Raw genomic sequence first — 10966 nt, 5'->3', positions numbered from 1 at the left:
ATACCGACGGCTCACTAAATATGGGTTGACTTGTGTAGCTTTTTAAACACAATAGAAAAGTGTTAACTGTAATAACTGTCGATTTAGCCAACTAGTGTCTCCATTTTATGTTTTTATGTTCTGACTAGTTTCCCACTTTGCATGACAACATTTTCTTCTGGCTCACTAAACCGTAAATAAATACAGTTTTATCAAATATTTTACTGTGAATTTGGCTGTGTGTTGTATTCGCTTAAAAGTAAGATAGATATGTCTCAAAGACTACAGTAACGTAAATCAAGTTCTCCCACTTACCGTACTCCATTTCCTTTGCTTGGTTTCCCTACTGTATAATGGAGATAGGTTCATTTTATAGAAACTGGAGTTCTTTGCAAACCATGTTGGCCACTCTTGACAGTCTTATCAATTCAGGCCACATCCCTGACTCGACTCCTAATGGCGTCAGTTGCACAGGCACAAAAATTGTGACCGCCCACAAACAACACCCAATCAGATTCCTTGTTTCATTCCGCTTCGGTCTCCTGCTCTCCGCGTCGAAGTCTGGACTTGAGAAGGCCGCCTGATAACGGTTTGGAAGTGGTTGCAGCAGAGAAATTTGACGGAAAAATACACATTTCTCTACTTTGAATTCACCAATCAAGATTTCAGTTTTGATTAATAGACAATTTAATCATAATTTCTAGCTATGAAGACTACGTAATAATTCTGCACGCGCGTTTTGAGAAGCTTTTTCATCCGCTTGTTGGTCTGAGAATTCGATAACGTTAGTGCTAGCGCTAGCTTTGCAAGCTAGCTAGCTAGCAAGCCTCCAGTGAACTGATTTTGATCCAAGATGCTTTCAGCAAGTTTCGTTGGATGTCTCCAATCGGCAGTTTGATCAACTGGAGAGTATCCAATGGGAAAATCAAGCATCGGGTGGGAATATCGGGGATAAGCTTATAGACTTTTAAGAAGTAGCCGACGTTAGCTGAAATTCTATCGAAGGTAAGTACACTAGTAGTAACACATTGTCGTCGATAATAACATTCAGCTAGCAAGCAAGATAGCCACTTGGCAAAGCCAGCTAAACTAACCTACTTTAGCTAGCTACTGTAGCTCTGTAGCGTTAGCTACCCTTTAAGTGTTGTTCAACGTCCGCTTGCTGTTAGCCCAGTAGTAGTAGTAGGCCTCAGTAGTGTAGCTACAGTAGCTAGTATTGTCACATTTTGTCATGACCGTTTATGTAACAAGCTTACTAGAGCTACTAGTAGCTGACAACCAAACCTAGGTAGCTACTGTAGGTATCCACCCCAGACTGATCCAGTTACTTAACCCTGTGACATTTCATAGTATATTGCTATATTTGTAAACATGGTAGGTAGGCAATTGTATTAAAACATTTAAAGTAGGTTCGTCAAAATGGTTGTGTTGTTATGCCCAGTGATTAAACGTCCTAAGAAAATTCAGTACTAAAATATCCTTGGTGTGTGTGAAACACCTTTTCCGTTGGAGAAGTAATGGTGTCGTTCGAATGTTTTTCTTGTCACATAGCTAATTGTTGATAACATTTATTCTGAAGTTAATGTAGATTCTTCATTGGTGCATGATCGCTCTCCTTTAGAGGAGGAGCTCCTTTAGAGCAGCAGGATGGCACTGAGGATATTAGTGTCATCAGCAGTGTCTGTGCTGAAGATCATTGTATTCACCAGTATCCTGACAGGACACTCCGTGGAACTCTTTTGCTTGACTAGAACGAAAAATGTGGTTGATGAGCAGTGGGTTGGTGCAGTATCAGTGCTGGGGGAAACACTGCAGTGGGGCTGCTTCTGCCCCTGGTGTTTTCGTCCTCAACTCCTGTCGGGAGCCCCTATGCTTACTGTTAAGGTGATCTATGGAAGTCCACAGAGACAAACCCTTCAAGCTCACTTTTGCTTGTTAGCTTCTTATTTTCTTTGTGATTCAGACAAGCTTGTAGATATGACTAATTGTGAATACACAATCTGTTAGTATCCTAGTGTTCACTAGTATGAATCTTCTCAAAGGTTAGGTTGTGTTATTTTTTGTTTCTGGTCAGGTATTTGGGTAAGCAGGGGCAGCATTCATCATGGTTATCTATGGCAGGAGGATATTTTGTGACGTAGTTTCCGAGATGTTACCCAATTCAACTTTTTCAAGCGCAGTAGCCTATGATAAATATTTAGTTTGGCCATTTCTTGGATCTGGTATTTTGTTCCAAATGTCTGACCCAGACAGATTTAATCTACTCTTACTGTGGCTGACAAATGTAGTAGGGTGTTGATAGTTTGCTGTGTTCTGGTTTTGGTCCTGCATCAACTGATAGAACCTCATGCAACTGATTCAGGCATGTTGAACCAGCATCCACAGTAGGTTAGAGGCTTGTCCACTTTGAGCTGCAGAGAGTGTGCATATGAGACAGGAAGTAGAGTTCTAAATGGGTCAGTGGGGTCCTGTGTTGGGAGCGGTGCTTTCTCTCAGCCATTTCCTGTGTTTCAGGACAGGAGGCCACTTCTGTCCACAGCTCAAGACAGTCTAGCCTGTCTTGAGCTGCTTCTCCCTCTTGTCAGACCGTGTCTGCTGCAGTTACCAGGTCCTGCACCACCGTCACTCGCCCAGCTCTTGATGCTCTGGTCTTGGTGATGCTTTCAGCAGATTCTGCAGTGCAGGGTGTGTAAGAACAGCTACGCACATTGCTGTTTAGCAGTGTTATCATGCCGTGAGCTAGCTGGCAGCGTGGCTACTGTCACTGCGAGGTTGTGGTTCAGATCCCACCACATCCCCTCTCAACGGGTTTGAACTATCGCCTGTTTACCAGAGCTGCCTTCTCTAGTGAATGTGCATGCCTTCCTGCTGATATGCAAGATTGACGCATGAGCCACAGATAGGATAGATGTCTTTATCATGGTAATTATTCAATGCTTAGCTATGAGAATGAGTAAACGACTGAGTGCTTCTTTTCTCTACTGTTCATCTCTAGGCCTGTTGATTGGAATCCTCAGCGGTCAGTGTTGTGTCAGTGGTAAGAGGGAACCTTGGCCAGCGTAGGCTGCCTGGCTACATTCTGTTGATGCAATGTTATCTGGGCTCAGCAGGCTGAGCTTGTGCCTGACATAAGCTAGGGTACAGTGTGTGTGTTGGTCGTTGGGGTAACCTACTTCTTCTGATCATCCTGTTTTGGTGGCTTGAATTCCTGCCCTCGTGTTCTGTCTCCTTTCTCCCCTCCCCCACCCTGTGAGTGGGCTGAGTGTGTGCTCGGCCTGTTGGTAAACAAGCATGGCTACTACAATTTGGCCTCCCTTCTCTAGCAGAGTACATTTTGGATAGCTTTCTCCTCATATCACAACCTGCCGGCGTCATCAAATGCCATTCGGAGCTCTTTGAAATCCATTGCTGCCCCTCTCTTCCCACACGCAGACACAAAATGGCAGTGGCCGCCCCTTCTCCCCCAGGGATCAGTGGAGCCTCATTTGGAACAGTAGAGGGTCCTGTTGTCGGATGCCTGCTCCTTTCCTATGCTCTGCCTGTCCCTGCCGCTCCTCTGCACCACTTTTGATCATGTTTTTCTCTCACTCCTCTTCCTCCTCCTCTGCTTCTTCTCCTGACTCTTACACATCAAAGGCAAAGGTTTTCTCCCCATCTCTGCGCTGCTGCATTTTCAAAACCGTACTTTTAACAGCATCGCTTTTGATCTTTTTAGAGGCATGTTTGAAGATTGAACATTTTATCTGGTAGCTTCTTAGTCAGAGTTAGCATGTCAGTCACTTTCGTTCAGAGGTGGGAGACATTTTAAAACCCCAGGTCATTATTTAGCCTGTTCTTTGCTACTATGAACAATGGTTGTTGTGGTCATTCTTTTGTGAATTTTTTCTTCAAATCCTTGATGTTTTGAGTCAAGTATCTATCTTAATCAGATGTTAGTATGTGTTGTTTTTAAGTGTTTTAGAGGGAAACAGAGGGAGCGGAGGGGAGTGTGTATGTGGATGTTAAGCGTGGGGGAGGTGGCAGCTCTGTTAGTGTGGGCAGATGTGAGTGGAGAAAGAGCACGGGGAGGGTGTGGGGTGTGGGACTAGCAGTGGAGGGAGGGGAGTAAAGCCGGAGACAACAGTTGGTGTTTTGATCTGCTGAGAGCTGAGCTAACGGGCTGATGTTTTACCCATACGTGGCACAGAGAATGGACTCTGGTTGCCGGAAGGTAAAATTCTAAGTGAGATCTCACATCTGACATGCTTTAGGATGTTAGGTTTGCTGTAACGTAAAGTCATAAGATAGCTAGCCAGTCGAGAGAGACTCTGGTAAAACTGGCTGGAACTCCTCTTGACGTGTCTCTCTGGTTTTGGCTGCTCTGGCCTGCCTGCTCGGTCTGTCTTACCCTGGAGAGAGCCATCTCTCATGGAACCGCTGGTCTCTTCTCCCCATTCCTAAATGTTTCATACTATGCCTGTTTAACTGCCACCAGCAACTCTATAGCTCGCTCCGCTCGGTCCACAAAAGTGTCCCCACCCTTTGGCCCATGCACGTACGCGGTCACAGCTATTGCGAATTTGCACCGGTTCTCTCCTTTTCTCTCATCTCAGTTGCTGCCTATCAGAGAGAGCATTGAGCTGGGTTTCATCCAGCCTTTTTTAAATGCTTCTATCACTGATGGGTAGAACATGCTCCAGAAAAGGACTGCCATTTTAGGAGTGGCTTTACTGAGCAGAGCAGACTAAATGAACCTGCAGATCGCCAAGTATCCTCTATTTGCTCCTGTCCCTCAACAAAAACCTTTATAAAGATCAATTGAGAGATGAAAGGTGGGGGGCCTGGAATAGTGCTGCGGAGTGGGTTGTGTGTGTGTGAGACCGCAGCTATCAGGCCGTGGGGGGAGGTGACCTAGTACTGGGGGGTCTGTGTGTGTTTTAGTGTGTCCTGGCAGTGTGTTAGGTGGGGTTGCGTAGGGTATGATTGGCCTGGCTGAATCTCAATCAACGGGGCCTTCAGCACTGCTGGCCTTTTGATGGGCCAGCTGCAGCCATTCACCCTGCTGGCCATTTACATAGAAATGCAGCCACAGGAAGGGGGGAGGGGTTTAGGAGGTGGGGGGAGGGGGTAGGGGATGTGCGTGACTGAAAAGCATACCTAACCAAAAGCTATAGAGAGGACGCCTATGCCGGGGCCAAGCGGAGCCACACTTTGTTTTTAGCAGGCGGCCTGGGTGCCATATACATCGCACAATGCCTCTAAGCACCCTCCTTTGACGAGCACACAATCACACCACTCAGCTGTTTTTCTCCCTTTACAACCCGCCAGGGGTCGGTGAGGCTGGGTCTGGTTGGTCATCTTTACAACAACTTTGACTCTTTTTTTGCCGATGCCTTTTGCTCCTTGCTTGTATGAAATGTACCGTTGAGGAAATTATATTGTTATGGCATTTTTAAGGCTTTGTATTTTGAAATGTCTTCCCAGTATGCTCTGTGCCCGGTCAGACACTGAGACAGAGTTTGCTCCAGAGTTTGTATCGAGGCCAGTGTGTCATTTATTTGGTTCCTCTGTCTCTCCAGTAGCACCATCAAGGTGTTTCTCCAGGCTGGGACTGAGACAGTGTGATGAGAAGGCTGCATTACCTGTGCAGGCCAGGGGACAAGGCTGGGTAATATAGCCGAATATAGATTTTATTTATTTATTGATAATTAATGATCATTTTTAATTACCTTTAGGATGTTAATAAAGACCAGAAGAAATCATTTAGAATTTAACCACTTAATTTTTTATGTAACCACCGTACTTATGTAACTACTATATTCATCAAGGCACACAGGTAATCATTTGAATGTTTGCACAACAACAGAAAATTAACAATAGCTATGACCACGTAATGGCGATTTACCCTTCTAACGACACAACCATGCAATCTTTGTGAACGGACTGACCGAGCTAGCTATATAGCTGCTAGTCAGCTAAAAACACTGGTTGCACTCCAAAGTGTTGAAGCGGCTACGGTGATACAATACGTTTATGTGTTGTATTCCCTTTTTTAACGGTTTTCCTGCTCAGTTTACACACCAGTGTTCTGTTATAGGTCAGGCATGAAATGGATAAAAACTGCCATACTGATGAGCTGACCTGGCCTTTTTTGTGAACAACTTCTTGCTAACCGTCAGCACATATTTTCTCCACGCTGTTTCTGTGTCACATGTTGATGGTGCAACCAAACGATACAATGATTTGCTTTTTTGCATGTCATTCTTATCGCGCTCTATTATCAAGGGACATTGTGGGCTGTTTATTAAGAGAGAGAAAAAGGCACGCTTACGGTTTGTTTGGAGGGTTATGTGTTATCCTGGCGGTTTGAATGTAATGCTTTTAAGTGAAACTATAAAGCATTTTACTTATTGCTGTCTGTGGCGGTGCATATCCCTATTGTTTTATCGCCCGGGCTGTGTTTGATTGGTTGGGACCAGACCACGTGGTTGTGGTAGCATGGGAAAGACCAGCCTGGACCAGGTGGTTGTGGTAGCCTGGGTCAGACCAGATCAGACCAGGTGGTTGAGGTAGCCTTAAAAGAAGCTAGTGGCCGGCTGAGGTAGTCTTTGTTAGACCAGGCCACATCCAAGCAGTGTTATGCTGTTGGCTGGTCGTGAAAAGTGCGGGTTTGTTGCACCTCGTTACCTTGACGACTCGGCACCCGGTTTCTTCCCTGCTGTTGCTCCAGTGACGGATTTCAGAACCCAAGGGCTTACACACCAGCCCAGCCCTGGTGGTTTAGTTCTATGTGCTCTAACCTGTACTGCTCTAACTGCCATGAGATCTGGTTTCACAGGCTGAGAGATGGGCTAACAGCAGCTGGCTGCCCTGCAGGTCTGACTACTGTCTGTTTGTTTTCCAGTGTCTCCGAGCTCTAGCCTGGTATGTCTCTAACTGGGGCAGTCTGACTGCTGCTGAGGGAGGGAGAGAGAGAAGAAACACACCTTCAGTAGGCCACGGGACTTTCCCTTATGTATATGTGGAAGGACTGGCTCTGCCTCTTAAAGTGACATGCCTGGTTGATTTAGCAACACTAGCAACTGCTATATAGGTATTTTCTCCGTAGATAAACTTTGGAATAGATAGCACGCTTATCAAGGTCACTGTCTCCATGGCATAGTATCGTAACACCATGACAAACTGCAACCCACTCTTTATTTGTATACTGCTGGAGGGGAAACCATGCTTTTTCAAAATGGAGGAGCAAAGAAAGAGAGTGAACAGGGAGTGGGGCGGGGTGGAGATATGTCAGCCTCGGTGTGTTTCTAGCCAGCAAGCAGTAGGGTTGCGTATTGTTTCAATTTTATCGATTCCGGTTCTGATTCTGGTTTTTGAATCCGGTTCTTATCGAATCTTGGTTCCGATTCCAAAAGTTTATCTGGAGAGAAAAAATATAATATAATGTTCTGTTGGCTAGCTCTGATTCAGATGTGCAAATAGACACAGGAGAATATAATTGATATTTCTGTGAAAAACAAAACATGTCGCGCTTTCTGTATTTATTCAACAACATTTGTAGGCTTATTATCCAATCCCAGGGCTCCAGACTGCGCCCAAATGGTCGTATTTTGCGACCAGTTTTTGAGACAGTGCAAGCATTTTTTACAAGTTCTCGCGCACGTGCGACCAACACATTTTGAATTTATTGGGTTTGCACAACGTTAGCAACGACGCATAGATACCACGTTCTAGTAAGACAGCGATATCAGCGAGCCCTCAGCATTAGTACCGTAGCTAAAAGTCTGGGAATGTTTAGGCTATTTTTCGCTAGGTTCCTACGAACATGTCTTTATCTGCCAGACAAGTGGGTTCCCCTTCGTTCTTTTGGTGAGCTGTCTCACGAGCCCTTCTTACCCGGCATCATGGAGCCGAGCAGCTAAATGCTTATTTTGCACTAGCGTTGTTAGCTACTGTATCTCTGCATGTGTTTGCGCTGTTGCTCAGCAAGTGTGGTGTAGGACAGGGGCGATTCTAGGATCAGACCCTCAGGGGTGTTCAGCCCCCAATGAGAATATGACATGAATACAGTGCCTTGCAAAAGTGCTAAACCCCCTTGCTAATAAATCCCTAATTTCACTGGATAATAATTAATTCATTTATGTATTATTATGCAAAATATTGAATGAATGAAAAAACTAAGGACTACCAGCATCAAATGATATTAAACAATAATAATTGTTATTTTTTATTATTATTATTTTTAGGGGTGCTGAGATGAAATTTGTGTGCTTGAGAACCCCTAAAAAGGGTCTAAAATCGCCCCTTCTAGGAGGACTGATTGATAAGTGCATCATACATTTAAGGCATAGCTAAGACTTGCATACAGTACGTAATGTCACATTAGATAATGTATTTAAACTCAAGCTTGTGTGGTGCGTCGCTGTATATCAGTTGTAAAAATGACCCATCTGCAACCGACGTAAGCACACCCCACAATTTCCCCAGAAATTGTACCCTCTCTAGTTACATTAATAATTGCATTGCAGGTCGATTTTAAAGGCGTGCCACTAAATGTTCTGCCTGCGCTCCTAAAATGTTCAGTCAGGGGCTACGGTGTTCCTAGTAAAAAAAGTTATTCTGGAGCCCTGAATCCTGTACTAGGCCTATAGCCTACACTATATAACTACAAAAAGCATCCAAAGTTGATGTCAAATTATGAGATGGAAATAAATACGAGCCTAACCTGTCATTTCTATTTCTGGGAAAATTGTTTACTTGCGAGCCGTCACTTTTGTGCATAATGTCTGACCGTGCTGCTATCAACTAGCAAATTGACATGAACACTGCTGATACAGCTCTGTAACTAGTAAGCTAACCTACTATCGGAACACACAGCTAGCTAATTCCTACGTTCATCAAGACTAAATTGTTTTCTGACATCTAAGGAGTCAGGTGGCTGAGCGGTGAGGGAATCGGGCCAGTAATCAGAAGGTTGCCTTTTCGATTCCCGGCTGTGCCAAAATGACGTTGTGTCCTTGGGCAAGGCACTTCACCCTACTTGCCTCAGGGGGAATGTCCCTGTACTTACTGTAAGTCGCTCTGGATAAGAGCGTCTGCTAAATGACTAAATGTAAATGTAATCATAACATTAAAGCTGGAGTTGCCAGAACACTATCTGTGACGACAGCTACGCTCTTATCCTCAACATCCATCCATTTATTTTCATTGGATATATTTCGCCAGAAAATATCTCGGAGCTCTCCAACTAAATAGTTTGAGCAATTTAGCCTTTTTTTGTGGCCACTCTGCCATTTTCGTTTCATTTTGTCGGGCGATCATTTCATGTAGAGGTAGTAGCCTAGGCTAGAAATTCTTTGGCTTTATATGTCAGCTGTAAAGTCAACCAATCAGCCTCTAGCCATGTGAAAGGCTGATGAAGGGGAGTACAAGCGACAGTGCGGAAGAAACCTCTTGCAAATTAGCTATTTTCTCTACGGAAAAATACCACCAAGGGATCGTAATATTCATAAAGTTAGAAACCGAAGTGAGAAATCGAAATGCGAATGCCTTATCGAATCCACTGTTCTTGTACATTTTGAACTGGTTATAAAATGGAACCGGTTCTCGATACCCAACCCTAGCAAGCAGTGCTTAACCCAGGCCTAATACCAGTCCCAGTGTGTGCTGTGACCCAGCTATGTGTTGCATACCTGCGAAGGAGAGCCAGGTGTTGATCATGCATGTTGTTGACTCTAAGCCTAAGCATGGCTAAATATACTCCAGCTATTCCCCCTACGAGTGTCAAACTCTTCTGAAGCTCCTTCCAGGGTTTTAGAGCAACACACACACACTCACTCAGAAACATAAGCTTTATGTTGGTAGTGGATGTCAGATACTGCAAATCACACGCAACAGCAGTTTTCTCCTGCAGTTCATCACGGTGTGTTTGTGTGCCGCGTCTTAGCATGCGGAGAAAGGGCTAACAGCCGCCACCAGTAGCAGTAACTCACCATGATTGTGTTTTAATCTCATGATTATCAGTGTGTGTTAAAGTACCTCTCAAGATTCCTCATGAGATTTTTAAGATCGTGTTGCGTAATCCTGTTCAGCCTGGTGCTGTCTCTCCATACCCGGTCTCTCTGTGTGGCTATAATGTGGCTGAGTTCTCCTTGCTGGTATCTCTGTGTGTGTGGCTGTACTGCGGATGAGGTCTCTTCTAACTGGTCTCTCTGTGTGGCTGTGCTGTGGTCTCTCTAACCTGCCAGGCACTTGGGCAATATATTTCAGGCTATTACTGTTCTATTATGAATGTTTTACATTTACATTTAGACATTTAGTCATTTAGCAGACGCTCTTATCCAGAGCGACTTACAGTAAGTACAGGGACATTCCCCCGAGGCAAGTAGGGTGAAGTGCCTTGCCCAAGGACACAACGTCAGTTGGCATGACCGGGAATCGAACTGGCAACCTTCGGATTACTAGCCCGACTCCCTCACCGCTCAGCCACCTGACTCCCTAGCAGTTTTCAGTTGCTAGTTTCTGAATTATTCAATTGTGCGTAAGGACGTTATTTTTGGAGTAGTGAATAGCACACAGTGAGAGATGAAGAGGGAGAGAGAGCACTAGTCTGAGTCCATCTGGGTTGAGGTGAAGCTGCTGCTTCTAAACTCAGGGCCATACTCTCACGCAGGCCTGAGTCGGGCCAAGCACAGTGACACTGCAGCGCAGTTGACACACACAACATGTTCTGACGCTTTCTCCATCTTTGCTCAACCACGGTTCCTCAGGAAGTGTAAGGCGGTGAGGCTAACTGTTAGCTTGGTTTCCTGCACTAAATCACTGACTCAAACACACACATACACACTAGACCTGCAAAGCCAATGTGTTGCAGGCCATGTCTTGGATAAGTGTTTTCAGACTGTGTGTAGCCTGTCCTTCAATGGAAGGAGGCCAGCTATGCATGAACAGCTTCCCAGAAGGAGAGAGACGCCACTCTCCCCATCTCTCTCAGCAAAACCTCCGGGGA

The 10966-nt window shown here is 44.9% G+C and overlaps 2 protein-coding genes across 3 annotated transcripts in view; one reads left to right on the top strand and one right to left on the bottom strand.

The window, feature by feature from the left end:
* Positions 1 to 10966, bottom strand: part of cbfa2t3 (CBFA2/RUNX1 partner transcriptional co-repressor 3) — a 212842-nt gene that overhangs the window by 157388 nt on the left and 44488 nt on the right. The window lies entirely within an intron of this gene.
* ankrd11 (ankyrin repeat domain 11) overlaps positions 547 to 10966 on the top strand; it is a 96393-nt gene continuing 85973 nt past the window's right edge. For both annotated transcript variants that reach the window (XM_062470755.1, XM_062470756.1), the window contains exon 1: positions 547 to 984. The gene's annotated coding sequence lies outside the window, so the exon portion shown is untranslated. The remainder of the gene's footprint in view (positions 985 to 10966) is intronic.

This window comes from Osmerus eperlanus, chromosome 10, assembly GCF_963692335.1.
Source record: "Osmerus eperlanus chromosome 10, fOsmEpe2.1, whole genome shotgun sequence".
NCBI classification, from domain to species: domain Eukaryota; kingdom Metazoa; phylum Chordata; class Actinopteri; order Osmeriformes; family Osmeridae; genus Osmerus; species Osmerus eperlanus.
The sequence above is the reverse complement of the archived record's forward strand: the minus strand, read 5'-3'. Positions and strand labels throughout refer to the sequence as shown.